The sequence below is a fragment of the Cardiocondyla obscurior genome, linkage group LG01 (genome assembly GCF_019399895.1).
Source record: "Cardiocondyla obscurior isolate alpha-2009 linkage group LG01, Cobs3.1, whole genome shotgun sequence".
NCBI lineage: Eukaryota > Metazoa > Arthropoda > Insecta > Hymenoptera > Formicidae > Cardiocondyla > Cardiocondyla obscurior.
Window position 1 is genome coordinate 12753939 of NC_091864.1, and position 26303 is coordinate 12780241.

The 26303-nt window shown below is 50.0% G+C and overlaps 1 protein-coding gene across 1 annotated transcript in view; it reads left to right on the top strand.

Moving 5' to 3' along the window:
• The window catches only part of Sdc (Syndecan), a 61544-nt gene that overhangs the window by 887 nt on the left and 34354 nt on the right, over positions 1-26303 (top strand). The gene's annotated exons all lie outside the window — the stretch shown is intronic.

Sequence of the window (26303 nt, forward strand, 5' to 3'; positions counted from 1 at the left end):
TGCGAATCTAGAGCTTGCGCGAGCCAAAGTCCTGCCAGATTTTAAAAAAGTTGAAAGACTACGCGCGTACGTTTACGATTCGAAAACAGAATGCTATTTTTGACCGACGTTAGACGAGCGAGCGCGCATCGTTTCAGTTTCTCTCTCTTTCTCTCTCTCGCTCTCTCTTCACGAGAACTTTTGTTCCGACGATAAACTCTCGGCGGAGAAGTCGAGGATCGAGTTTATCCCCTCGACGACGCCGTAACGAAGACCGTCGGGCTCGTTGACGGAAACTTCGAGGGAAGAATTTGCGCGAGTCCAGCACGGGCAATCCTCGCGACTCGCTAATGAGATAGAAGACGGATTTTGAAATTAACTTCCGGTCGCGACGGGCGCCAATTATCGCCGCATCGCGGCGGCCCCCTTGTTCCACGTTTTTGTCGCGGAAATTCCAGCGGCTGTACGTTAATTAGCACGCGAGCGACCCTGTATTGTGAAAACTCACGCGACGCGAAGCTTTTTGCTAGATATAACGGCCGATTCTAATGACGCTCGCGGCGCGAGTCTGCCGATCACGCGGACAAAACGCTCGGTGCGTCCCACGGAAAAGGCCCCCCCCAGGCCCTTTTTTTATACGACGGACATTTGACTGACGGCCGGGATAATATTTTGCAGACGACGCTTCGCGAAGCGGGCTCGATCGAACGAGATACTAGTTTTATTGTCGTCACGTTGACGAACACGAAAGCGGCGGCGTTGGGAAAGAGAATGAAACGAAAATAAAACTGCGGAGCGCCGGATTTTATTGCCCGCGTATCGAAAAAAAAAAAACAGGAATGAGGGACGGGGAGGGGAAAGGGAAAAGCGATCGCCGGACGATGAAGGGCCGACACGGCGCGCCAAGTTTCCGTGATATTCGGCTCCCCCGCATTCCTCGGGATATTTAAAACCGCTCCTCGGTCGTCGAATAATTAAAGCAGCTCGGAAAAACTCGGGTTACAATCTCCCGAGGCGTAGGGCGGCTCCTCGCCTCACCCCGGATCGCCTCGACGTTGGGAAGAACTTGTCTCGCGAGATATTCCGCGGAATTTCGCGCGAGTGCATTTCGCAGGGACAGCAGTTCTCTCCGTTATTTCTCCCCTGGGCCGGGCATAAATCCCAAGGATCCCGCTTACACGCGGTGCAGTTACACTTTACAATTGCCGCGAGGACCTTTAATGCAAGGGCGAGTGAGGAGGGCGCGTCCCAAAAGGCCGTGGCTGGCTTTAGCGACCGATGAAATACCGCCGGCAATAATCCCCGCCGTCTTCGCGTGCGGAAAACGCCCGGGCGCGAGCACGGCTTCATAAATATTCTCCGACGTCGCTCCTCCGTCGTGAAAGCGTCGTCTTTTGTCCGCGCGAGGCTCGTCACCGATGCTCTTTCTGAAAATCAAAACGCGCCGGAGACTTCTACCACGGCGTAGACCTTCCAAAGTAAGTCGAATGCACTCGCGTGCGCTTTCCGTATTCGTTTTGTGCTTGGTCCTCGGCGCGTACGTGACATGCGGCGGATCCGCCGATGCACGCGTGTATTAAATCGCTTCCCGGACAAAGGAACGTCCGTCGATAGGCACCTGGCCGCGCGCCGACTCGTTTTCCGCGAATCTCCGTTTCTCGTTACCGCGGAATAGATGCGGTAAATAAAGACGTCGGTTATAGCGGCGCGGATTTAATTATCGCGATGTGAAATTCCGGCGTGAAGCCGGAAGCGAGGCGGCTTCGTCTTCCGCCGTGGAGAGAAGAGAGAAGCGCGACGACGCCACCAGCGGACGATGGACATTAATGGCCTTTTACGGGAACGGCTGACCCGTCCGTCGTTAGATCGTGTCTCGTGGCTGCTGTACGTGTCCCGGTCGAGTCACGTATACGCCGTACATGCGTAGACCGTGTATGTGCGGAGCGAACGAGGGCATGTCTTTCGATACGACGGTGTCAACCGGCTCCGCACGCCTAGGTGGAAGTGTCGCTTGGCTTTACGCCCTTCCTTCGCGCACACCAAGTCGATAATTGATAGACAGCGGGACAACGGTGTCGCCGTCGCTCTGGCCGGCGCTGCCTCCGCCTCGCGCTCTCTTTCACCGCGAGCAAGAAAATTAAATTCAATCAACGCGATAACGCGCGAGATAGTACGTATATATTCGTCGCGACGCGACCACGTGGATCTTTTCAGTAATCGATAACGCGAAAGGCCCCACCGTCGATTACCCTCCCCGGCGTCGCGGAACTCCGGCAGATGCCTCGTTTACCTCGGCGGACCGCATTGTTCCTACCTTCGGTCGCGGACATGAATTTTGCGTAATTACGTTAATGCATCTCCGGGAGACGATACCGTTACCGACCCCACGAAAGAAGTAAGCGCTAGCTTGCTTCCCGATGATACGAATAATTATATTGAAACGTTTGCGCTGAAATGTTGCTTGCAGTCTGCGTTCGCTCGGCAGAAAAAAAGTTTTATTTTGTGTGGTTTTTTTTAATCTGTTTTTTTCCCCCTTCCTTTTTATCTTCGTGTCGCGTGCAGGCGCCGTTTCGTCAAGTTTCCGGAGTGGTTTAATTAATACCTGAATGCCATATCTTCTACGTGTATCTCTCTCCATTCCGCCGGGTAGTCGCGCAGTTTGTGGGACAACTCGTCGTCGGAGGGTGTCTCCTTATTTGGTATGCTCGAGGTACGTGAGGTGGAGTCTTAATTCCGTGCACCTTCCCGGATAATACGTAACACGAGTCTCCGAATGTCGCGTGGAAGAATCGATCGCCCTCGCCTAACAATTGCAACGCAAGATCGCGAGCAGTACTATGCGGAATTAATCGCGCTTCAGCGCGAGAACATAGAGAACGTTAAGTATAAACAGCGCGCGTTGCAAAATGCCGATCGAGCGGACATGGGAAATTGGAACAGCACCGGTATAGTTGTTCACGGAGAGCAGGTGTCTACGATCGCCTTTTACGAGCTTTTAGAAACGGCTGGAATTACGATCTTGTCGGACGCGCGGAAAAGTCATCGTTTTCCTTCGTAAAATGTATATCCGTATCGCGCGATCTTCGTAGCCCCGGCGCAGAAAGGTTGGCTATTAAACGATTTTCGCCGCGCTTAGCGATACGCCGGGGAAAAAGGATCGCAAGTGGGTCGGCTTTATATCTCAAATAATCACGGGGCAGCGCGGCGGCACGCGACTAACGGGGAAAAGAGCAGCAGGCAGGACGAGAGGCGGGAGGAAGTATCGAGGTCAGGCGGTAATTTTCGTACGAGATTTCAAGTATTTTACGAGCGGCATCCATTGAACGGCCACGGCGAGGCTCTCGAGAAATCGAATTTTTTTTTCCTCTCGGTCTACATTTCACTAAAACTACCCCCTGAATATGCATTCTAATAAAGCGTTTGCATAATGATTTTTCCTTCACGAACCTCCTCCGGCGCGATATGTGATAGTACATAGTAATAACTTCGGCCGGTTTCGTCGGACATTCTACTATTACATTCCGCATAGCGTTGCCATTCATTTATTGTATAATAATATTGCATCGGCGTGCGCTGGCACGTACACGCGAATAAACGGGAATAATAAAAAGTAAATAAACGACGTGGCGGCCCTCTCGATAACGCGGCGTCGTGCGAGAGTCCACGAAGTACGCGGAGAGAAGGGACCAAACCTTCGGGTTTCTTTTCTGCATCCTCGTTACAGTGCACCGCGTCTCGTCGAACTCCTTTGAAGTAAACTCGCAGACGATAACGCGAAATGGTTCTTTGTAAAGTCAAAAAAAAAAAAAAAAAAGAAAAAAGAGAAAAATAAATGAAAAAATAATTCTATGTGTTCGCACCCTTCCCGCCTTTGTCGTCCGTCTGCCCCCGCGCTCGAGCGTCGAAACCGCCGATGAAGGCGAGCCACATCAAAGGCAGTTTGGGGTGAAGGGCGTTATCGGATACTTGCTTAGGAATTAATGTAACCGAAGTGCGCGCACGTCGTGCACGCAACGCGGACGCACGTGTGACAAGTGCGACGGCCGAACGACGTAATTGCAGCGATGAAAATTTACATTACGCGAGAGCCCACGTGGACGTGAAAGCTAAATTGTACCTCGTGTAACAAATTAATGACGCGATAATTAGCAATTGCGAGGTTAATTAAAGCCGCCTCGTCCTTTTTCCCTATTTCATGTAAAACGAATTATCGAATAATGATGATATAACTGCATTTCATGTGATATTTCCGCGCGTACCCCACGCGCGTGTTTATTGAATTCGTACGAGGATCCGTGCAGTTGTCTTTAATAGTCGAGCATTGTTCATTAATATGGTAGGGTTACATTGATCGCGCTTCGCGAAGATAGCCCAGATTAAGCCCCACGACCGGTCGGTTTTTAATTGCTGATCAGACCGGATCGATCGACGTTTTAAATCGCGCTGATATGGATCTGCGGCGACGCGACTCGCCAATACGGGCCACGCTCGGTTGACTCGGCTCCGTCTTTTTTATTTCCACGGTTTGTTATCTAATAGAAGTTCGAGAATTCTCGGCTTATCAGGGCGGACTGTTTACTTCACACATATCGGCCACAGGTCGCATCTCGACGCGTCGTGTGACGACATCGTGTATCAATTCGGTACACACGCGTGTAGCCGCTGTCAAACAATTCATAAGCGCTTATGCAACGTTTAATAGACGGATACCTCCCCTCACGGTCTAATATCTAGCGTATAATTTGAAGAATCGTTTAAGCTCGAGAGATAAGCTTTTGCGCGACAAAAGGCTTCGGGTTCATTGTCCTTCTCCGAGTCATTTTCTTCGCGAACCTCGCTCTTCCCCGTTCTTGCCGTCATACTTTAATCTGCGGTCCCTGAAAGCTCCTTCTGCCCCGCGGACTTTCCTGGATCTCGCTCGTTTCTCACACACAAGTAAGAACCCCCTGCGCTCTCCGCGCCGCTCGGATTCGCAGTCTGAAAGTCGCCGGTAGCGCCGGAGAAAACCCTTTGCGATCCCGCCCTCCGACCGTCTCGGAAAAGGGACGCGTCTCGTGGAAATTGGCTCGTTACTCTTCAGTTTTCGCAGGCTCTCGAGGCCCAAAAAAACTTTCATCCATCTTGCTCACGCTGTCGCTCGCGCGGGGCGACAAGCTTCTTCCTTCTCCCCCCCGTATGCTTTTTCAGCTCTCTTCCTTTTGGGAGTTTTCGAGCTTTCCACAACGCGCGCGTATTCCTCACCCGCCCGAGCATGCGATTCCTCTGCGCCGTGACGGGACGCGACGTTCGAGGGGCTACGACCCGTATTATGAAGAATTTTACCTTGGGCTAGGTGGTGCACCTGCACGATCGAACGTCCCGGATTTGACGGGAGGGGAAAAAAGAGGCTCCTAATAACGCGCGCGATCCAATCCCGGGGATCCCCTTTACGCTTGACGATCGTCGGATTTTACGTGTTGGACAAACGCGCGACAATTTAAATTCCGTCGAGAGGAACTCGCGTTTGAATTTTCGCCACGAACTTTCGAACGCCGAGGGGTATAGGGTACAATCGCCGCCGCTTTGATTCCAAATAATTCGCCCGAAATTAATGCAACGTGCGCCTAGACGCGGCTTAATGCATATTTATGCGACAGATCTGACGAGCGTCGCGTTTTGCATATCGCTCGGCATCATCGGCCTTTCCTTTATCCGTTTATTGAGTCCGGTACACCGAAAGGCGGCTTTAAGCATCCTTTGAGGGATGTCAAGATGCAAAGTAACGAAACGGCCGACGTTAAGATGGATTAGAATCGAGAGCCGCTCGACTTTTTCCCTCCCGCGCCTGTCCTCCGTGCTTCGCGCCGTCTCTTTGCAAGTCAAAGAATGAAAGAAGTTGGATCGCGCGCCGATAATAACCGGCGCATAATAATTTCAACGCAAGCCCTATTGTCCGCCTTGCGCCCGCCTTTGCACGTGGATTATACGATTCCTCCATACTTCCCCATTTATGCACTTGTTCCGCGCATCCCGAGCTTCTTTTAAATTATCCCCGTCCGCGGTATATTCTCTACTTTAACGTCTCACTTCGCCGTGCGATTACCGGATTTCCTCGTCACTTCTCTTCCCCCGTCGACTTTTAAATCCGACCGATAAAATGTGCGGATAGCGATACCCTCATATTGCAATCGCGACAGAATGTTTCAGGCGTTTTCTATCGCGAGGATCCACGCCGATGTCTTTCCTTTTTTTTTTTTCTTTTTCTTTTTCTTCTTTTTTCTTTTTTTTTATCCTAGTTTTTTTTCGTTCCTTTTTTCCTTCTTCTTATTTCCTGCACGTATCTCGACGGTTGCCAGCTCGGGAATATACCTTTGAGTTTATAAAGCTCTAATACGCGAAGAAATTCCTCGTTATACAGCGACCGGTTGTCGGTATTATTATATCGGCAATAATTCCGATTCGCGGAGCTTTTCTCTCGCTCATTCGATTTCAATTCAGTTTGGCTTTTCCTCGATTTTTCTTTTCTCTACGTTCGTTATACCTCAGCTCAATTCTCGTTCTCTCCTCTACCGCGGCACGGGCGAGTCCGTCGCGGCGGTACGACCGACAATTACTCGTATCTCTCCTTATGAAATCTAACCGCCTACGACCTTCCACTCCCAGATAAGGATAACTCGCCTCGGTGCACCGGGATTCTTCGGATTTTCTCGAGCGGAACAAAAACGGAGGAAGCGATTTTTGATCGCTTGCCGCAACGCCGGGGCCCCGGGTATTATTATATATACGTTTTGGTATCGTTTCGTTTCGCTAAACGCTCGTGGGCGCGCAAACCGTCGAGATACCGTTCGAAAACACGGCTGCGGCTTATTTGTTCGCCGTAACCTGAGCGAGCTTTCGCTCGATTAGATTACGTATATTTCTCGTTATGGGGATAAGATACCGGGTGCGTAAATATATTTATCTCGCGTCGAAACGGACGAAACTTTCCTCTCGGCGGGCGAGAAGTTCGTCGAGTAATCGACGCTCCCGGTTTTTTCTTCGAGATGGGACCGTCCCTCCCGTCGTCTTGAGAGAACGCGGGAGGGAGCTTCGGGACGCGCAAATATGCTCGCCCAGACAACCGACGGCGAAACTTTGGCGCTGTTATTCCGCGCGATTCAAATAAGAATTGAAAACTGAGCTGCCGAGGCGCGCGCTCCTTCGCCAACTTCGCCGTTGCAACGTAATTGCGAAACGCTGCCGGACAAGGCGGCCCCGCGTGTTGTCGCTGTAAACTTTTCTTCCGCGACGGCAGACGCCACGCTTCCTCCTTTGTCCAGCCGGCGGAATCGGGATAGTTTCAAATTACTTTGTATCTCGGAAAGCGGCCCCCGTTAGTCAGATCCTAATTGGTTTTACGTCGCTCGCGCGCAAAATCATTTTCCGCGAAAACTTTATATTTTTCCCTCCTTCCATCTCCTCCGCGCGGTAGTAACGTTGCGCAAACGTTCGCGCGTCGTCTTCGGGGCTTTGAAGCTGTTCAACGGGAATAGAAGAGCGTTTGACGACTTGGAGAAAACGAAGCTAATCGCCTTTCTCTTGGACGTGCCCCGGTATAAACCGCGGTACGTACGATAAGTCGTCTCGTCCCGAGAGAACATCCATGTTTGGTCCAGTCTGCCCACCGTCGGTCCCTTCCTACGAGGCCGTCGGTGCACCCACTCGCGCCCACGCGTGGAAAGTCGTCGCGCCGCGTTGCGTAAATGCGTTACGTGCGCTTAACGCGCGCGCACACGCGCAGCCACACATGCGGCGGCTGTGTTGGTGACCCTCGTAAAGGGAATCGAGTCGTTCGAGACGAGCGCCCGCGCGCTCTTCTAACGGTATCGCGGCCGGGGCTCTTTAGAGGCTGCTGCACGCTGCAGCCCGAATAATTAACGTTACGACGCACGCGAGAGGCACGAGAGTTACGCGCGGGCGCAATTCGACTGATTGCGAATTAAAGTAAAACCATCCCCGCGCGAAAACGTACGGCGATCGATCCGCGCATTCCTCCCTCGCCCTCCCGGCTTTTTACCCGACGCCGTATAAGAACCATAATCATCGCGTCGAATCGATGTTGTTAATAATAATCCACGACCCCGCTATGACGCGGATTCATTAAAGTCGACGTAATGCGCGCGATGACTAACTGATGACTGTGCGTTAAACGGCTGATAAACAAGCGACCGTCATCGAGCTATTCGCTCATCTTGCGGTTTCCGCGCGGTGATTTCACGGACACTTTTGGCACGTTGCGATTAATAAAGAAAGAATTTTTTAATTCACTGACGCGTGCAATATGTATTTGCGATGGCTTAATGATATATTTAATACGCGGACGGTTGATACTTGGATCGCAATTGCGAGTTCACCGGAAGAGAGATGAGCTCGATACGTGGGTGAACTTACTCGCTCGAGCGGCCACACCTCGTATCGGCCAGACACGCGAGATGAGCCGTTTTAATTAAATTAAATGCATTTGGATGATTGAAGACTGGCCGGCTTCTGTGCGGTTTTTCTTTTCCTTTTTCAAGATGGTTATTATATTGCGACGACAGATTTTCTAATTTCGCCGCGAGTCGGTGGCTGTAAAATAGGTTTTTTTTTTTTCTTCTTCTTTTTTATTTTTTGTTTACAAATAACAGCGGGCACCCTCGGCTACAATTTTAAAGCGCGTGCAATATGTTTTGACGAGAGATTAACGAGACTGTCTCTCGCACATTCCTGGCCCGGCACATAGGGAAGGCTCGTTACACGAATACTCTCCGGTTTTCCACTTCCTCCATTTCCCCCGGGCGTCCCGCGCCCCGCCGTGCCCTTTCCTCCCGTTTCTCTCTTTAACTTCTGCTACGCTCCTCCATATTCCATTCCGGAGTTTCCGTTTCTCCACAACCTCGCCCCTTTGTCACGTACACCCACGGATATAATTAATTTCAGTGTATCTGGAGCGGGGCGGACGGCCGGGTGAGTTAGGACGCGTATTGTTCCTCCGACTCTTTCATCCTTTATGCCCTTTGACAGGATCCTCGAATCGAGGACCCCGCGTGCCTCGCTCGGGCGAAGTGAATGACCGAGCGAGACCGAGAAGAAGGACCGTATTACAGTCGCAGCCGTTGCCGATTACCGTCTCCCGCTCGTCACACGGAGTCGCGTTTTATCGAGTCGCTTCCTCGCCTCGCTTTTCGCCGCGCCTTTCTTGCTCCGACTTCTGCACCGCGGGATAGTTAACCGCAGCCGCAGAGAGAACGCTCCCGATGAAGTCGCCGGCAACTGTCGCGCGTAACGTCGCTTCGCGAACTTGCGGCCCGTTTCTTCCGATCCCGTTCCGGCGCAGCCGGCGCGCTCTGTCAAACTCTGATTAAAAAAAAAGAAGAAGAAAAAAAAAAAAAGTAAAAAATGGTAATGGCTCGCGGCAAAACCGGCAGGGATATTCGGGAACGCGGTCGCTTAACAGTGGTAAAACACCCGGAGCTTCATGAATTATGCCGTTACGCGATGTCGCGCAGCTATCCGTCGCGTCTCGTAATCTCGCGCCCGTTTTATTCCGCAAGTCGTTCGCGGGGAGTGCTTTTCCCGGTAGCCCGAACGATTCTCCCTTCGCTTGCCCTATGTATGTTTTATTATCCACCCTCGGGATTGTTACATGGGATAAATTTTCCAGGCGGTGTCGTGGGCTTTATAGGCGAAGCGTGTACGCATGAATTTTCCATTGGTAACCAAGATTCCAAGAGTCTTGCTCTCGATTTGCAACGAGGAAAATCCCTGCACGCATTCCGCGCCGAACACGGGAGGATATTAACGCGAGATTTTGTGCACACGAGGCCCCAACGAGGTTCTAAGTTCGTTCTGGAATTGGTAGCGGCGCCCTTCGCTTCTATCTCCTTTTTTCTTTTTTTTTTTCTTTTTTCTTTCCTTTTTTTCTCTCTTTCCGCTTCTTCCTCGCTTCCGTCTCGGTTTATTCTCGCGGCGTTGAATTTAATGATTTGAATATAGTCGGCGGTATAACAGACTGTTAATTCAACGTGCACTGGCTGGGCCGGCACAACGGTCTCGTTCAGACCCGGCGTCGACCTTCGCCAAGCTATAGCCGGAGAAACTAATACCTTTTTGTTCCAAACGCCGTTGAAGAAGAGAGGAGCGAGAGCGGTTCGCCTCTTGCGATAATTTACGCGAAAATACATCGGCGGTATTTTGAATGCTATTGTTTTGGTTTTACGCCACGCGGGAGAAGGTAACCGATCGGCCCGCAAATGCGAATTCCCCGGAGCGAAATAGTCGTTCCTTTTCTAATCTCTCGGATCGCTCCCGGTTAGATTTAAAATTAATTAAAGCTCCATTAGCGTGAGCGAGTCGTTTGTAGGGAGCGCCGCCTGGTGTTCTATATACCTACGTCAGAAATTATTTATGTTCCAATCCGATAATCACGTAACGCGAAATAATACCGGCCGGCCGCTGGATACTACGAGTGAAATATTCTTACAAATAGAGTTATCCGAGTGGAACGGATCAGAGCGTATTTTTCGTGCGTTTCCACGGACGCGCGATAGAAAACTCGGGGAGAATTTCTTTTTTCTTTTTTTCCAGTATCGATATTTGCATAACCCAATACGCATCTTATTGATTAATCGCGCGGAAAAGTTTTTCGCCGTTTGCTCGCGGGGGAATTCGCAATTATGTAATGGTCCGACGTCGAGTGCCGCCGATAATGGGGTAGAAATCCAGCGATTGTCGGGAAATCGGATCGTCGAACGTGATTGAGCATTCGGGAAGAATCGCGCCCGGCTGTCGTCCATTAATTTATCGAAAGGCGGTCTCCTCTTCTCCCCCCTCCCCCTCGGCTTGCAATGCGGATTTGTAAGAAGACAGCGATTCCAGTTGCACAGTACGCGCACTAATGATTTCGTAACTTAGTCGGAAAATACGAGCATTTCACGAATGTGTAGCTTTCAAAAAGTGAGGGAGAGAGAGAGAGAGAAATAAGTTTGTCCAACGTTTCCCGTTAAGTAACAAACAAAACGTTAAGGTTCCGAGCGACTTGGAAACTTCGGCGCACGAATCTGTACTTTGCACTTGCTTTGCTTCTTCGTGTCCTCTCGCCGGCGGAGGATAATTAGGCGAAACGATGAGAAAGAGAGAGAGAGAGAGAAAGAGGTCCGGGGTACGAGAGGTGGGACGAGCGCGAGACGAGATCGCCTCGCGTATATCTTAACTTCAAAGAGCGCGACGCGGCGGAGTAGTCGCGAGATAACAACAAGGCGGAAACTAGGTGGAATTTTGAGACTTCGCGGAATATCGTCGGGGCAAATATTGCCGGAGCGGTGTCGAAAAATTGGGACGAGCGATACTGGAAGGGCTTCGCAAACCTCGGAAAAAAAGATACCGCGGGGAGAGATGCGTGACGTCATGGTTGTTTTCGCGGGGCTCAATATTTTCTTCCTTTGGGAACCCTGCGTTCTTTTTCCGGCTTTCGCTCCACCGATCCGTGCGATAATTATCAGAGGAACGAGGAAACCCGCCCGACGAAGGGCGGTCGAAAGGGGAAAGGGGGGCCGGAGGTATAGAATGAATTCGTGTGCGTGGTAAGGGCGTACGCCGGCGCCGTCGCCGCCACCGCCGCCGAAGAGATATTGATAGAGCCGGTGCAGTTATTGGGAAAACGTGCCTCTCAATATTGCAGTCTATAATTGAACGCCATTGCCACGTCAACGGAAATAGAATAGAAATTGCTATGGAAATGGCTGCGCCGCATCACGCCGCGCCGCGCCGCGCCGCGCCGCCAGGCTCGTCCTTCTTCGATTAAGTGCAAGCGTGCTCGCGGCCAGGTCGGCTGCCGTGCCGTCGGCCTATCCAAACTTGTGCAATTTTTATAATAATGTTAGAAGTGAGCGTTAGAGGCGTAACGCGCTCTCGCCGTGCACGCGGCGAAACTTTAAAAGACCCGTTTCTTCAGCGCGCCCGCAGGAAAGTTACGATTCGACGGGACGCATTCTTTTTTTTTTTCCCCCGACCCTACGAAATTTTTAAGCGTCTCCCTTTCCCCCCTTGTTTTAACATTTCACGTACGTTCGTGCGTAACGCCATTTTCGCTTTCTGTTTTCAGGTAAGTCAACACATTTCTTTTCCACGGAAGGGTTGGAATTTTCTTTACGACGTCCGAGCGGAAAGCGTGAGTAGCAGCCCATTAACGCGGTCTACGGCGCGCTTGTTTGCCGTGACAATATTTTGCATGAAATTTAAACCGTTGTTTACGAATGAAAATCGCCGGCCGGTGACGTGGAGTAAAACTCAACGACAGAAACGCCCCGCGTCGGCCGATGGTGGTTGATCGGTGGAAATTCGCCGGTCGCAGATGAAAAATTGGTGGCGTCGTAGCCATTGGCTGTAAACAAAACGCGCAGATAATTCGTTTCGTCGTACGCGATCCTGGCCATCGATGTATCATGATTTTTTTTTTTTTTTGTTTTACGTAGCACTATCGATCTGTAATTCTATCGGTGCAACAATGACATTCGTCCACCCCGACAGACGCATTTGTTTTTTTAAAGCTTAGGAAAACACGCGCGAGGGCTCGAACGTGTCGCGTATGAAACGTTACGTCGAGTTATGTTTAATCTATAATATTATCGCACTTTTGTGCGGAACGGGACGTGTACATACGTACGTGTGTATTTCTTTCGCGTGGCGTCTGGCGCCGTTAATGCACATTATTTCGCTAGCACGGGTAACGAAAATCGCCTTACCCGACGCTCCCCAGCCTCCCGCTTTATTTCTCCCTTTCGTCCTCTCTCGGTCGTAAAATTGTTCCGCCAAAGTGGTCTGCGGCAGTTTACCGAACGATCGTAACTGCACTCCTCGTCTCGAGAATTTTCCATCGACGGCGAGGACGCATAGTGCAAGTGCTCGTCCGCTCCCTTTCGATACTTTACCGCGGGAGTCCACGCGATTATCGTTTTTCTCGGTCGGATGGACCAGTCAACCACCAGCCCGGGGTCCCTTTTCCCGTCTTACTCCGCGACTCTTCGAGAGGAAGGCAAAATTCGAAATAAGCGTGAGAAGAGCGCGGGCCCTGGAAATATGCAGCGCGCTTGAGAAAGGAAAATTTCCGCTTTGCGTTGACGCCGCGAGGTCTCCGCCGAAGGAGACTTAACGCGCGGAATTGAATTCGTTCTTTTGCGTCCTTCGAGATGAGATTTCGCCCCGTACCCGATACTCAAGGAGCCGGCGGTAAGAGGATCTTTCGAAGGAGGGGGGGGGGAGATTTCTTTTTCGCTATTTTTCTTGGTTAATAGCGGCGCGTCATTTCCGCCGTGACGACGAACCCCGGATATATCACCGCTTATCTCGATCCTTAATTAACGACTTCCGGCGCGGTTCTCGCCACGAAAACTTTGCATTGCGCCGGCGGGGTAATCGAATCTCGTTAATTCAATATTGCCAGGTGGTGGTAACATACATACGCAATTGTTAAAAAAGAAAAATTTAAAAAAAGAAATGAATTAAATAACACAGATATAGAGTGGGAAATTGCGAGTAAAACCGGATTAGTGCAGCGATAATTCCTTTATCTTCTGGTCGATGCGACCTATATTAATTCAGGCGACCGGGGTAAACGCCAATATCGAGGAATCTCTTCGCCGGGGATTCGGGCGAGGTCGCGGCGACGTGGCGGAATCGAATGCGCATTTATATTTCTTGTAATACATCGCCGGGCTTCTGAGAATTTCCTCGTCTTACGAAAGGGGCGATCTTTAATTGACCCCGGTGCGTTTCGTAATCGATCTGGTAATACGCCGGCGTTACAGTATAAATTATTTCTGCGCGAAAAATGCGCGCGAGGGCGCAAAGTTTATCACGGCGCGCGGCAGTCGAGATTTTTTTCAGCGAAATCGGAAAGTGTCGCCCCGCGCGATTTCGCGAGATTTACGACTTGCCCTCGTCGCGTCTGACGTCGCTCGAAGTTATTTTTGATGGCAGATTACGGGCAAATTACGAAACGATCCGCCGTGATTTATCGGATGCAAGAGTAGAACGCATCGACGTTATATCTCTGCGAAGTTGTCGCGAGATCTTAAACGTTTGTCGGCGAAATCTCGGCGGCTGACGACATCATTATGACGCGGAAATCTTTAGATTATTCATGTACAATGTACTCTCGGTGGATTATGAGCCGCGACGGTGAAGTTATATAGCGGGAGCTCTTTACTTTCAATTTATAACGCGCTTTCCCGCGGCTGAGACCCGGAGCTTTGCTCGTTCGTTAATCGCGGGGTTCATTTAATTACGGCGAAATGTTAAACTTGGACGTAATTGGGAGGACTGCGCCACTTGGACGGCGAACGCTTCCATCCCGTGTTTGTTCTCTCCGTTCGGAATATTACACAGTTCGAGTCGCGCTTTCCCACGAAGTCCGCGGGAATGTCATTCTGCTTTTTCTCTGTAGATTTAAAATGGAATTTTCAATCTCTCCGGAGAGATTTCTGTAGACAGAGAGAGAAAGAGAGAGAATAAGACGCCTCGGAGTGCTTCATAAAAGACGCATTTTTTTCTTCTCTCCCCTCTTTTTTTAAAATACTTTTCTTTCCCCGACGAGTCTAATTACAACTTGTTTGACAGGCTGGTCGCTGTTAAAAATGCGATTTTTCCGGATCCTTATATTTCTAGAATTTCTTGAATTCTCGTAGATTTCGCGGAGCGCTTAGATCCCCCGGGCAATTAGATCGTCGAGACCGTTGATCGCCGCCGCCGCATCTTTTTCGTGCGCAATCGATATACGCGGGGCGCACGAAAGCGCGCGTTTTGCGGTATCCCGTCGACGGGATATCTGCGATTCTCGGATGGAAGGCATTCGGCATCACGTATGCGCATGATTGCATTCGATGGCGCAATGTGGCCCGAGGTATTCCGATATTAGAACGGCAATGAATTAATAAAGGGGCAATCCGGCCATTAAATAAAGAAGAGACCCAATTCTTTTTTCCCCCGTGAGAGCGCCGTTCTTTCGAGCTTTCGCTAACCGGGATTAACCGAAAAACCTCGCCGAGGGACCTTACGTTCGCGTTTCGCGAACGGCGCCGCGCTGATTAATAGTCGAATATGCGCGACGTACGCGAATTATCGGAAACGGCCTGATCGATAAATTACCCGAAGCCGGCGCGCTCCCGTGCCGCGGTTTGTTCGTGCCGAATCTTCATCTCGCCGCGGGCTAAGCCTTGCACGAGTTATTTGTCGGAACGGTATCGCACGTGGCTGCGACTCCCCGATATTCGCGGGAGCCTCGTCCTCGGCCAAGCCGGACGATTTTCATTTAGACTTCCGGCCTGCAAACCCCCGGGGACTATCGGCGGGAATTCCGCCGCCGCCGACGCCAGTCGCCACCGGAATTTATCGTAAACGGAAATATTTCCGAGACGCGACGCGAGGATATTAATTCCCGTTAATGCGGCCGTGAATGTCCCGCGAAGCGGCGGCGGTGATTACTAAATAGCGTATATCGCTTCCATTTTATCTTTCGCGGTAATTAATGTTACGAGTCGGCATAATCCGCTGCAATAAACGATTCTCGCGACGTGACTGTGTGCGCGTGCACCGTCGCGTCACAACAACCCGCCGGGCGAATTATTTACGAAAACGCCTGCGAATCCAGCTCGCTAACGTTCGGCAATAATTTGATATCGACGCGGCGGGGTTTAACAACGGGCCGCTAATTAAATCAAGGTGGCCACCAGGCAGGATAACGCGACACGCTCAGACGGCGAAGCGTTTTAAGCGTGCTAGACGCTTTTAGGAAATTAAAGTGCCTTTCGAGCACCGCGCGCTTGCCCGCACGTGCGCGTATTATTATATAAAATTTAGCACATCGGATTTCGAATTTATTCCGATTCATCTTACGCGACGAGATTTATTTTAGGACGGTGCGATAGGAGAGCGAGATGGATCGATGGCATTAGCATCCGAAACCTTTCGCGCGCGCTGCAGGGTCCGCGGCTTACACGCGCCGCGCAAGATGCATTTTTCATTTAGACCCCCGTGCGCTTTCTCGCCGCTCGACCAAATCCTCGCGATTTCCTCCTGCGCGCAAAACGAACTGAAGAGCACAATCCGCCTGCGCCCGCACCGCGCGCGCGAGTGGAATTATCCGAAAGGCATTATCGATTTTTGAATCGGACCTGTCGAAGCGAATCGTTACGAAAATTTTCGCACCCATTCATGCGCATTCGACACGGAAATACCCGCGCCGATTGGCACGTGTTGCGCGGTTTTTTCTCTTATCTTCTTTTTTTTTTCGTTTTTTTTTTCTTTCTTTTTGGTCTCGGTAAAAACTCGGCGCGTACTATTTCAAGTACAGAGAACGATCTCGCTGGGTTTGCCGCAATGCCAGGAATTATTCCCGGTACGAGGATAAAAATTAAAATCTCGCGGAAAACGCGCCCGGCTCGAAATTGAATAAACGGTCGCGCGAGAATCGCGGCACGTCGACGACAAGTATGACGGGCGACGAGCGACGAGGAGCGAGAGGGGCGATTAATTTTCTTGCTATCTACTCCACCTTTACTCCACGACCTCCCGGGAGTCCCTTTTATATACCTTCTCCCTTTTTCGTTCGCTCTCTCCTTCTCTGTCGCGCGCGGGTAGCGACGTCAAGTCTCATTCTCTACATCTTGCTCTTTAAAACCGATAAACACATTTGCTCGGGACCTTCTCGGCCCGACGATTACCGGGAATGCGTCTACGTAATGCGATAACGGATTAAATTCAGCGGGAAAAGCCTGGGAGCGATCAAAGTGCGCGTCTACGAGAAAGTTTATTAACAACGATGTAAAGAGTCGCGGGGCGCGTCTGAATATTTATGGATTCAGATTTCGTTATCTGCGACGTGATTTAAAGGACGTGAGTACCCGGACACAGGTCGCGCGGGTGGACTCGTCGTTGTCGGCTTATTTAGCAAACGTTGTGACCGTCGGTTAAAGTCGGGCGGCGATTCCTCGCCGAGCGGTTCCGTAACATTTGGGAGCTTTATCGGCAGATCGATCATCGGGTCCACCGTTGTCGGAAGACAAGCGTGTAGAAACGAGGAGAGAACGACTATACGAAAGGCGTGTCACCTTTCACGGGCACTCGCCGTCGCGTAGAAAGGGCCGCGGTAGCAAAAAGGTCCATTAGTATCTGCGATAGAAGGGCCCGTCCTTCACGATTATTTATCTTATTCCCTTTCCCGCAGGATTTTGCAGCGGTAACCCGCGTTCGACGAAATTGAAATCCCATCGTGTCAGCCGATCGAAAATACTCGGGCAACGTTCCTGGCGGACGATTCGCGCCGAGATTCGCGCGGGGGAAAAGAAAAAAAAAAAAAGAAAAAGAAAAGATAAAAAAAAAAAAAACTTTCCCCGTCGATTCCTCTCGCGAAAACAAAGGTCGGGAGGGAGTTGCCGCTTCAATCGAAATTGAAAGATCGCGACGGGGTTATCGCTCTCCAGCCGCCCCGCGTGCTCCGCTGCACGCGCTCGGGATTCTGCGTTCGCCGCGTAAGGAGCACTCGAGCTCTCGGGCGTTCTCTTACGGCCACCCACTTGCAGTCTTAAATATATTTACTTAGCACGGCCGGCCCCGTACCTGTCCACCAACACTCGAACGCGCCCCGGCGCGCTGCACGCCCGCTGCAACGTTTACATCCCCGTCGTTCGTACACGTGTGTGCACACACACGGGCGCACGCAGGTGGCCACTTACGTAGCTGAACACGGCTACGTAGGATGCCCCTCGAGAGCCATCGGCCGTCCGACAGCTATGATCCGTTCAACGTCTCCTCGTAGCACGGAGAGCGCGCCGTTTCAGCGACAATATCGCCACAATCTGCGAAAATGTCGTTTTAAAACGCTCGTATACGAGAACCGCGTCGTCGGTAGCGACGCACAACCGATACTTTAGCCGGCCCTCGTGTATTCATTTACGATTATAGCCTCGCGCGTAATTGTTTTCGATGTAAGGTCAATCAAGCTAATCGCGTTGCCTCTTCATATACGAGATTCTCGTATTCGACGGCCACAAACGCGCGGGAGGAGGCTGTGCGGTAACTTCGCAGACGCGCGGCTTCTCTTTCCGAGTACGAAGCTCTTGTAAACGCCAGGCATCCGAAGTCTATCAAAGACGCGCGGGGTTTCCCCCCTCGTAAGGCAAGGCTCCTCAAACCGTCTAGCTCGCATCGCGATAGAGAATAGCCTTTGCCTCCGCAAAGCTGTACGAAGTTACAGGCTCTCCTCCTGCCGCTCGACGGCGAGCCTCTGGACCCTCGGAAACCGGTCTTGCTACACCGCGATCGTTTCTCCGGTACCTTATAGATCCCGCGGGCTCCGTTGTCGAAGCCGAAGACGCCACGCGCCGCGTTTCTTCGCCGAGCGTATCCGGAATTCCGCTTCGCGGAAAGCGGCCGCCGCAAAATCTGATCGGATAACTGGACATCAGCGAGCGTGCGATTAACGAGAAATCGCGAGGGATTAATACCGGCGGATGCCTTAGGTGTTTACGCGATAATATAATTACGCCCGAGAAGTATATTCAACGACGAGTCTTTGGACTCTTTCGCGCCTTATTTCATTCAGTTATTCGGTATGAATATTAATGCGATTTTTTTCTTTTTTTTTTTCTTTCTTTTTTTTTTTTAAGCGGGATTATTTAATACGTAAAATACATTCTGCTAAAGGAAGGTAGAAGATTTTATTACGTTCGTTACTTTTTTTTCTTGTTTACTTATTTCTTTTTTATTTTATTTCTTTAAGTTTTCTACGCTTTCTGAGTATCTTCTCTTTAGCGAGCTCGGGACCTTAGGTGCATTAAGTTTACAGGCGCTTGCAAATTACATTGGCGTGCATACATACATACGTTTAATGCATATGCCGCGTGTGTCTCTAATGCGTCGCGCGGGTCGTCGGGATATCCGATTAGTGCGGCGAAACTGGCGAAGCCAGCGCAGAATACCTGCGAATTCTCACTACGGATTTCACGGTATTGTAACGAGGGCATCGAGCAGGATGGAGAAGCGATTCGAGCCGTTGAATAACGTATGAGCGCTCGGCGGCCGGAAACGGCAATCGATATCTCACGTTAAGTTTAACGCGTTAAGGACGACAACGCGCGTTATCAGTTTTTGACTCGCCGCGCATCTCCGTCGGGACTTTTTCGGTAACCCCGTCGGGAGAAACTTGCGAAGGAGAGACATCTGATTAGCGAGAACCACCGTCGAAACTTTCCCGTCACGTTGATCTCGCGGTATCTCGCACACGTGCGCGAGACACGCCAAAATGTAAATATTTGCTTTCCCACGACGAAATTTCGCGTTGCGAAGATTTCCATGCGCGAGAGGTAGAATCGGGGAAATTATACGGTGAATTCGGTAGTCGCACGTTTTACGTTCGACACGCCTCGGCTTTCGGTTAGTCTCGACATGCGAGCAAGACAGTCCGCGGATCAGCCGAGGTCGCGTAATGATTTGTAGACGTCAGCATTTTTTTTCTTTTTTTTTTCTTTTTTTTTCTTGTTCTTTTTCTTTCCCTCTTTCGCTGTGCATCGAGGAAGCGCTCGAGCCACCCCGCGATCTACCCTCCTCTCGTTACAGGTGCACTAAATCGAGTTGACCTCTTGAACTTTGTAACTTTGTTGGGAGCTTACTCGAATTAGCCGTAAGCGCCGCGCCGAGACTTCCTCTCTCCGAGTGCACGACTTCTTCGCCGCATTGTATTTAATTTCCTGTCGAGCGTCGTCGCTCAGCGTCTTTTTGCATGCGACAACAGGGGGAGGGGGAAAGGGAGGAGAGAAATGACCGGCGCAAATATGACCGTCGCGATAAGAAACGTGTTTAATTTCCTGTTTAGCCGCGCGACGTTTCTACGACGTTTCCCCGTCGGCTGGCAGCGTCCGAGAATCGCGTCTTCGGGATCGAACGGCCTCGGGATTGTAGAAACGACCGCGCGAAACCGGCCAGCGATTTTAGTTAATCCGAGATCGACTTATCTCCCGAAAGGGAGACCGCGGCATTATCGAGAGCTCCGGCCACCTTTGACTCCCGACGTGGCGCGGGCGCCGTTTACTCCCGCGATAGCGCTCCGCCGATGACGTCTCGCGAAATTCCATCGCCTCGATTATAATGACGTTACAGGTACGCGCGTCGGTAATCTTCCGCTGGAAAATATGAAGTATTGCGTTTCAAAGCCCCGCGCCGGGTATCTCGATGACACACTCGCGCAATACGTGCGCGCGTGGCTGTGCATAATTACGAAATGCGACACGGTGATTTAATTAATTCCGGGCCAACATTCGCGCATACAAAGTTTCCCAAGATGCTTACGCGCGCATTTCCGGAAGACGACCGGCGGACGCGTTACGAGACAATCGCGCGCGCGTGAAACGGCATTTTCTAAATCCCCCCTCGCGTAAAAAGTGGTAACATCTGACGCAATTTATCAACGTTTCGGTGAAACTGTTCTCTTCGGCGCTTTTATGGTGCGTCCGCGTACCTCCGCAAGCGTTATTTTTTCTTCTTTCTTTTTTTCTTTTTTTTTTTACTTCATGAAAGATTCGTTTGCAAATTCATGCAAACGTATACGCGAGACATATTATTCCCGAAGTGACCGATTTATCGGTGCGCTCCCTGCCTATCGTTATTGTATATCTGGCATTAAAAAAAAAAAGTGGACCGGCCCGAGGGGAAGCGGCGGCGTTATTTAGACTTTTAACCGGGCAGTGATACTTTTGTTCCTCTTTTCGAGCATGATCGCGCGCGGGCGATTCATTCCGAATTTCATCGCAGCTTTCAGTCGACCGTGGGGTCGTGGACCATTTTTTTTTTTCTCCTTTCTTTTTCTATCTCGCCGCCCGTTGCATTCTTCTCCCGTGCGCAATATCACGCTCGTATTCGTCGAACAGCCGGCTGCATCCGTCAGATAAGCCAACGCGTGTATTCGTATCGACATTCATAAGTGACGGCTCGACGTCTATCGTCGGCAAACAAATGACGCGCCGTGGAAATAATGAATAAAAAAAAAAAAAAAAAAAAGAACTAAACGAGAATCTTTTCCTCTCCCGAAAAAAAAATTTGCCAGCTGAAAAATGGTGAAACCACCGCTTGCGTTATGCATCGCGCCGAGAGGGTGGGAGGGAGGAGGTCGCTATCGTCCGTCGGGAATTAAAAACGGTTATTAGCCAACCCGATGGGATATCCCGATATCTTATGTTTAACAATATCGACGAACCAGTCGCGACCCGTAACCGCTGATTAATGTGTCGTAATTGCATCCGAATTCGCGGCAAACAATTGGCTATAATCGTAAAATGAATCGATAACGTCGACCGCTCGCCGGGCACGGACTCGGATTTAGACGGCGAGCGCGCGGAGACGCGATTCATTGCCGCAGTCATTTACAAACCGCTATCATTGCGCTTGCAAAGAGAAATATCGCCGATAATGCGTGCATTACGGACGGGCCGAGTGATTATTATTAATTAATACATCGTGCGCGTCTCTCCGTATAATTACGAGCCGCGACGAAGCGCTTTGCATATAGAATTACGTGAATTCTTTCGCAGTCGCGCGCCTGCATTTAAAAGACCTCGAGAGTAGGAAGAAAATTAAAAATAGCAAAGCAAAAAAAAAAAAAATATATATATATATATCTCAAAAGAGAGAATGGAGACGGTAACAAAAAAGTATGCGTTAATTACGTATATTACGATCGTACGTGCTATTTGCGAATCTTGATTAAACGCCTAACAAAGCGGAATGCGTGAATTTTTGATGCGCGGCGCCTAAAGGGAGCACCGGCCGCGGTAATTATTTATTCAGCTGACTTGACAGTGACAGAATACGCAGCGCGTAAACCTCGCGGTACCGTGCATCCGTAAACCGAGGACGGGTATATAGGGGTTGGCGGATAATACGGGTCGCTTTGACGCAAAATTCGCTCGTTGGGGAGTTGATGACAGTCTGGACGCTGGAAACGGCCGCGATTACAGTTTACGATTAAAGCAAAAGACTTTTGTATCGCGCGCCGCGCTGCCTGAAATTACCCGCCGGATAAAAAAGATTCGAGGACAAGCGAGAGGCAAGGAGGAAGAGGAAATATTTATCGGATCCCTCTTCTCAGATTTTTCGCCGTCTAATTTCTTAATTTTATTCCTGTGCGATTTTGCCCGACGTGCAGCTTTGGCAATCGTTTTATTACAAAAGTAAATCAATTACCGCGAAATTACGGATAAAATATACGGTGTTACTTTTCTATAACGCCAGGCGATGCCATTTTATTGCATCGTTGTGTCGCAGTTTCGCCGCGGCGAAACAATATGCTTTCGCGGTTGATTCCGCGGTTCCTTTGTCTCGCGGCGAAGCGCCGCGCGCCGGGCAAATTCGGTATTTGCAAAATTAAATCGTCATGACACCGGCGGAAACGAAGTAATTAAATCTGCCCGGTATCTACCGCGCCGCGGCCGCTGTATGTATTTTATAAGGGCGCCGCAGAAACGATACGAGCGTAAATATTATGCGCGGGAGAGCGCTATGGAGCTACCCGGTAATAAAACAGAGCGCGTAGGAATACCAATGCGAAAGAGGGGCATTTGCATGCACGAAAAATAGAATATTAAAACGTACCTGTACTCACTCCGCCGGTCGGCCGCGCTGCCGCGCAACTATTGCATTAACTATTCCCGCTTTTCTTGTAACTGAAATTTCATCGGTTTTAATTTTACGACCGGGGCTCGTACGACGGTTAAGCCTCTCCCGGCACCTCTGACCTTTTTGGAAGTTACACGCGTATTTCTTTCACTCCTTACGTCGGATTTATTAGGCTCTCGGCTTCTAGTCGATTTTTTATTTCTCTCAATTTGTCCCTCGCGCTAGTTGCGGTTGGTCCGATTGCGTTATATTTATCGAATGAAATAGTAAATATGCGGGAATGATTTTCGTCGCGAGGCACGCACGCCGCCGTTCTGCCGACGATTTTTGCTTATGTTATCCCTCGCCCGCTGCGAGTGCGAACTTGAACGCGTTTAAGGGAAAATAATACGGTAATTATTGTATCCAATACTCACTTCAACGTATCGCGAATGTATACCTCGAGGATACATCGCGATGTTTGCCGGTTAATTCAATCATTTGTAGTTTACATAATTTAGAAAAATGATCACAATTAATAGCTGTGAACAATTTTATTTAAATTATATTATAAATTATTTTTGTTAATTTTTGTGCAAGTACCGGGGCAAATCGCGGAATATAGAGCGAGAACGGGGTGGATAAAAATTTTTTTTTTCTTTTGCGAGAGAGATGAAACGAAACGAGATGAGACGAGACGCGAGAAAGTCTCGCGGCGAACATCGCAACGGAACGAAAAAGTTGCGGCGCTATCGCCAATGAGGCACGAACGGATCGGTTTATCGACTCGAGAAAAGAACAGGGCTCGGCTTAATTAAGGTAATTAAGGCAATTAAGGTCGCTGCGGCGAGGTGTGCGTTGCGCGTGGACGCGCGCGAGGCTCTCGCACTTTGCGCAGGGGAGAGTTCGAGTCGACACGACGTTATTTTCTCGAGCCGAACTGCATAAATTGGAGGACTGTATTTCTCGTATTTCTGCCGTTTTCTTTTTACGCGCTGAGAAATCGAATTCTTTCCAGCTCGCGCCTCTCCGCGACCTCCTTGAGCATTACAACGCGCGCTCCATACGTTTGCGGCAGCTATTCCGACACACAGTGGCGCGTTACTTTTTCATTTTATTTCTTCCTTTATTTATTTATTCATCTTTATATTTTATATATTTTTTTTTTAATTTTTTATCTTTAAGGGACAAGTCTCTTCCGCGTGACGAACCGTTGAAACGAGCGCGAATCATCGATTCTCAATTTGGCAGCGGGCGGAAAAGCGGAAAGAGCGTCTTCCTCTTTCTTCTTCAACCCCGCCTCATATTTCTCCTCACTCGTTCGTTCCTTCTTACTCTGTCCATCGATTCGAACGTCACTCAGCCGTGACATGGCTTTACCCCGCTCGCTCGCGAAAGGATTTTCTGCATCTTTCTCTTTCTACGGTTCCACCGCCTTCTGGCGGTGCCCTTCTTTCCGCCCGCGCGACGCCACAATCGCTTCTGCTACTTTGTTTTCCGCTTCCTTCTTCCCGCGCGGCTTTTCCGCCGTCGTATATGAATTCGATGGAACGTTAGACGTAAGATTTTTCCCATTGCGTTACGGCGACGTGACGGTCGGAAAAGAGCCGTGTATGATTTCATGTCGATTTTAAGAGCCACGACGTTTATTTCGACAATTATATATGTATGTATATATTCGCCCGTATAATAAATCGCGCATTAAGCAGTCTCTCGATTGGGCGCCGCGCTACTAATTGGCTAATTAACGCCCCAGCTGCAAACCACAGCGAATCGGTCGATCGAGACTAGTCTCGCGGTGAGATGTTCGATCTGCGGGCCCGACACCTGCTTGTGCACGCTCCGCGTTTGAGGGGCTCTCGTCGAGAAATATCGGAAATATATATTTCCAAAAACCCGGTAATTAAGGGAAGTGACCGCTAAGCGTTTGATCTCCGTCGAATTCGATCTCGGAAGGGAGTGGGTGGAAAACGTCAGCTTTTACGCCATCGATGGACAACTCACCTTGCCTCTTTTTTTTTTTTTTTTTAACTCTCACAAGAGGAACGAGCACTTTCGCCGGTTTTACGAGGTGGTCGGCGTCGCGGTTTTACGAGCGCACGCTTCCGGTACCCGTCGTACTTTGAGCTCGGAGATTCGGGCACACGGCGCAGCGCGGCCGCAATCTACGATTCCGGGCGACTTTGATCGGTAAATTGGGAAATTGCGGGAATTAGGTCCGGTGACGTCAGCCAATCGGAGAACATTACCGTGATTGGACGTTTAAAGTTGTCCGAAAGGAAGGTCACTTTCGTGCGCCCGCACGGCGGCACATTCGCCGAAATGTTCTACGTGACGACGCGCCATCGTTGCGGACCCGCTGCCGAGGAGGGTGAAGCGAGAGATTCGGCCCTTTCGAATGATTTCCAATATCCGCGGAGTGCGCGATTCGATCTCTCGTGCACTTTAAATACATTACGCCGACGAGCGGCAATACGTTAAACGAGGTGATTCAATATGAAAATACTCGCTGCTATACTACGATAATTTGTTCGCCAGCTGAGGGCACGCAGAAATAAAATCTTTTCCGCGTTTTTTTTTCTTTTTTTTTTTCGTTCTTTTTTTTTTAATTTTAGACGAAGATACATGCCCGCGATGCAGAAATATAATATCGCGCGTCGCGAGAACACGGGTTTATTTCATTTATCGCCGTTCGCGAGTGAAGTACACGTCATTCTTGACACACTTATCCGCAAAGTAAACATTGCCTAATGAAGATCGCAACAAATCCCGATTTTAATCCATAATTATTTGATGCACTCATGCAACACGTATTAGTGTGATATTTATACGTTATATCGTCGACGCGCAAACTTTTCTGTTTTTTTTTTGTTTTTTTTATTTATTATTTTTTTTCCATTTAAATTACTAAATTGTCACGATCGCACGTGCGAGTGGTCGCAAATATTTATAATATCTCTGCAGCGTGCATTTGGACGAACGGCACGAACCGGGCCGACTGTTGCATTTCCTTCTTATAAACAGGCTGGCTTGAATGACACGTTTTCAAGCGCGGTGCGTTTATGTATTCTCGGACATTGAAAAATTCAATATATTTTTAACTCCGAGGGAATGAGCGCGATCGAAGCGGAGGTACGTTAGCGTGTGTAACGCGACGAGAATGCGCTGTCCGGGTGGTCGACAGGCTTCTACGGGTGCACGCGTCGATCGCCAAGACGTCCCGCGCCTCTCTCTCACGACCTGGTGACGATTTCTCATCGGATCGGAGAGGATTAAATTGCTTTTCCATTAGCAGCGGCCGTCGGGCGGCTTAAATCAGATTTTGCCTAATCGAAATCGTCTTCGCGGAGTGCGAACCCAGTAGCTCAGCTCCGCGCTTCCCATCGATTTTTCCCGATTTAAAATCCGACGGAGGTCAACCCGGGAGCACGTGAGCCCTCGGACGGAGTCGCGGGGAGGATCGTCGAAAAATACGAGGAGGCTAATCCGATAAATTTACAATTTTTGCGCGCCCCGGTCACGGTCCGGCGGCGCTAAATCACTCCCGGTATTTGCTAAAAGGCGCGGAGCGCTGCAAACCGTCCGCCTATCACGGTCGAATAATTAAGTCCCGTAATTAGCCAAATTAAAAGCAGGGAGATTACGTCGGAACGAGATTAGCAATTATTCACGCGTGCTCGCTGCTA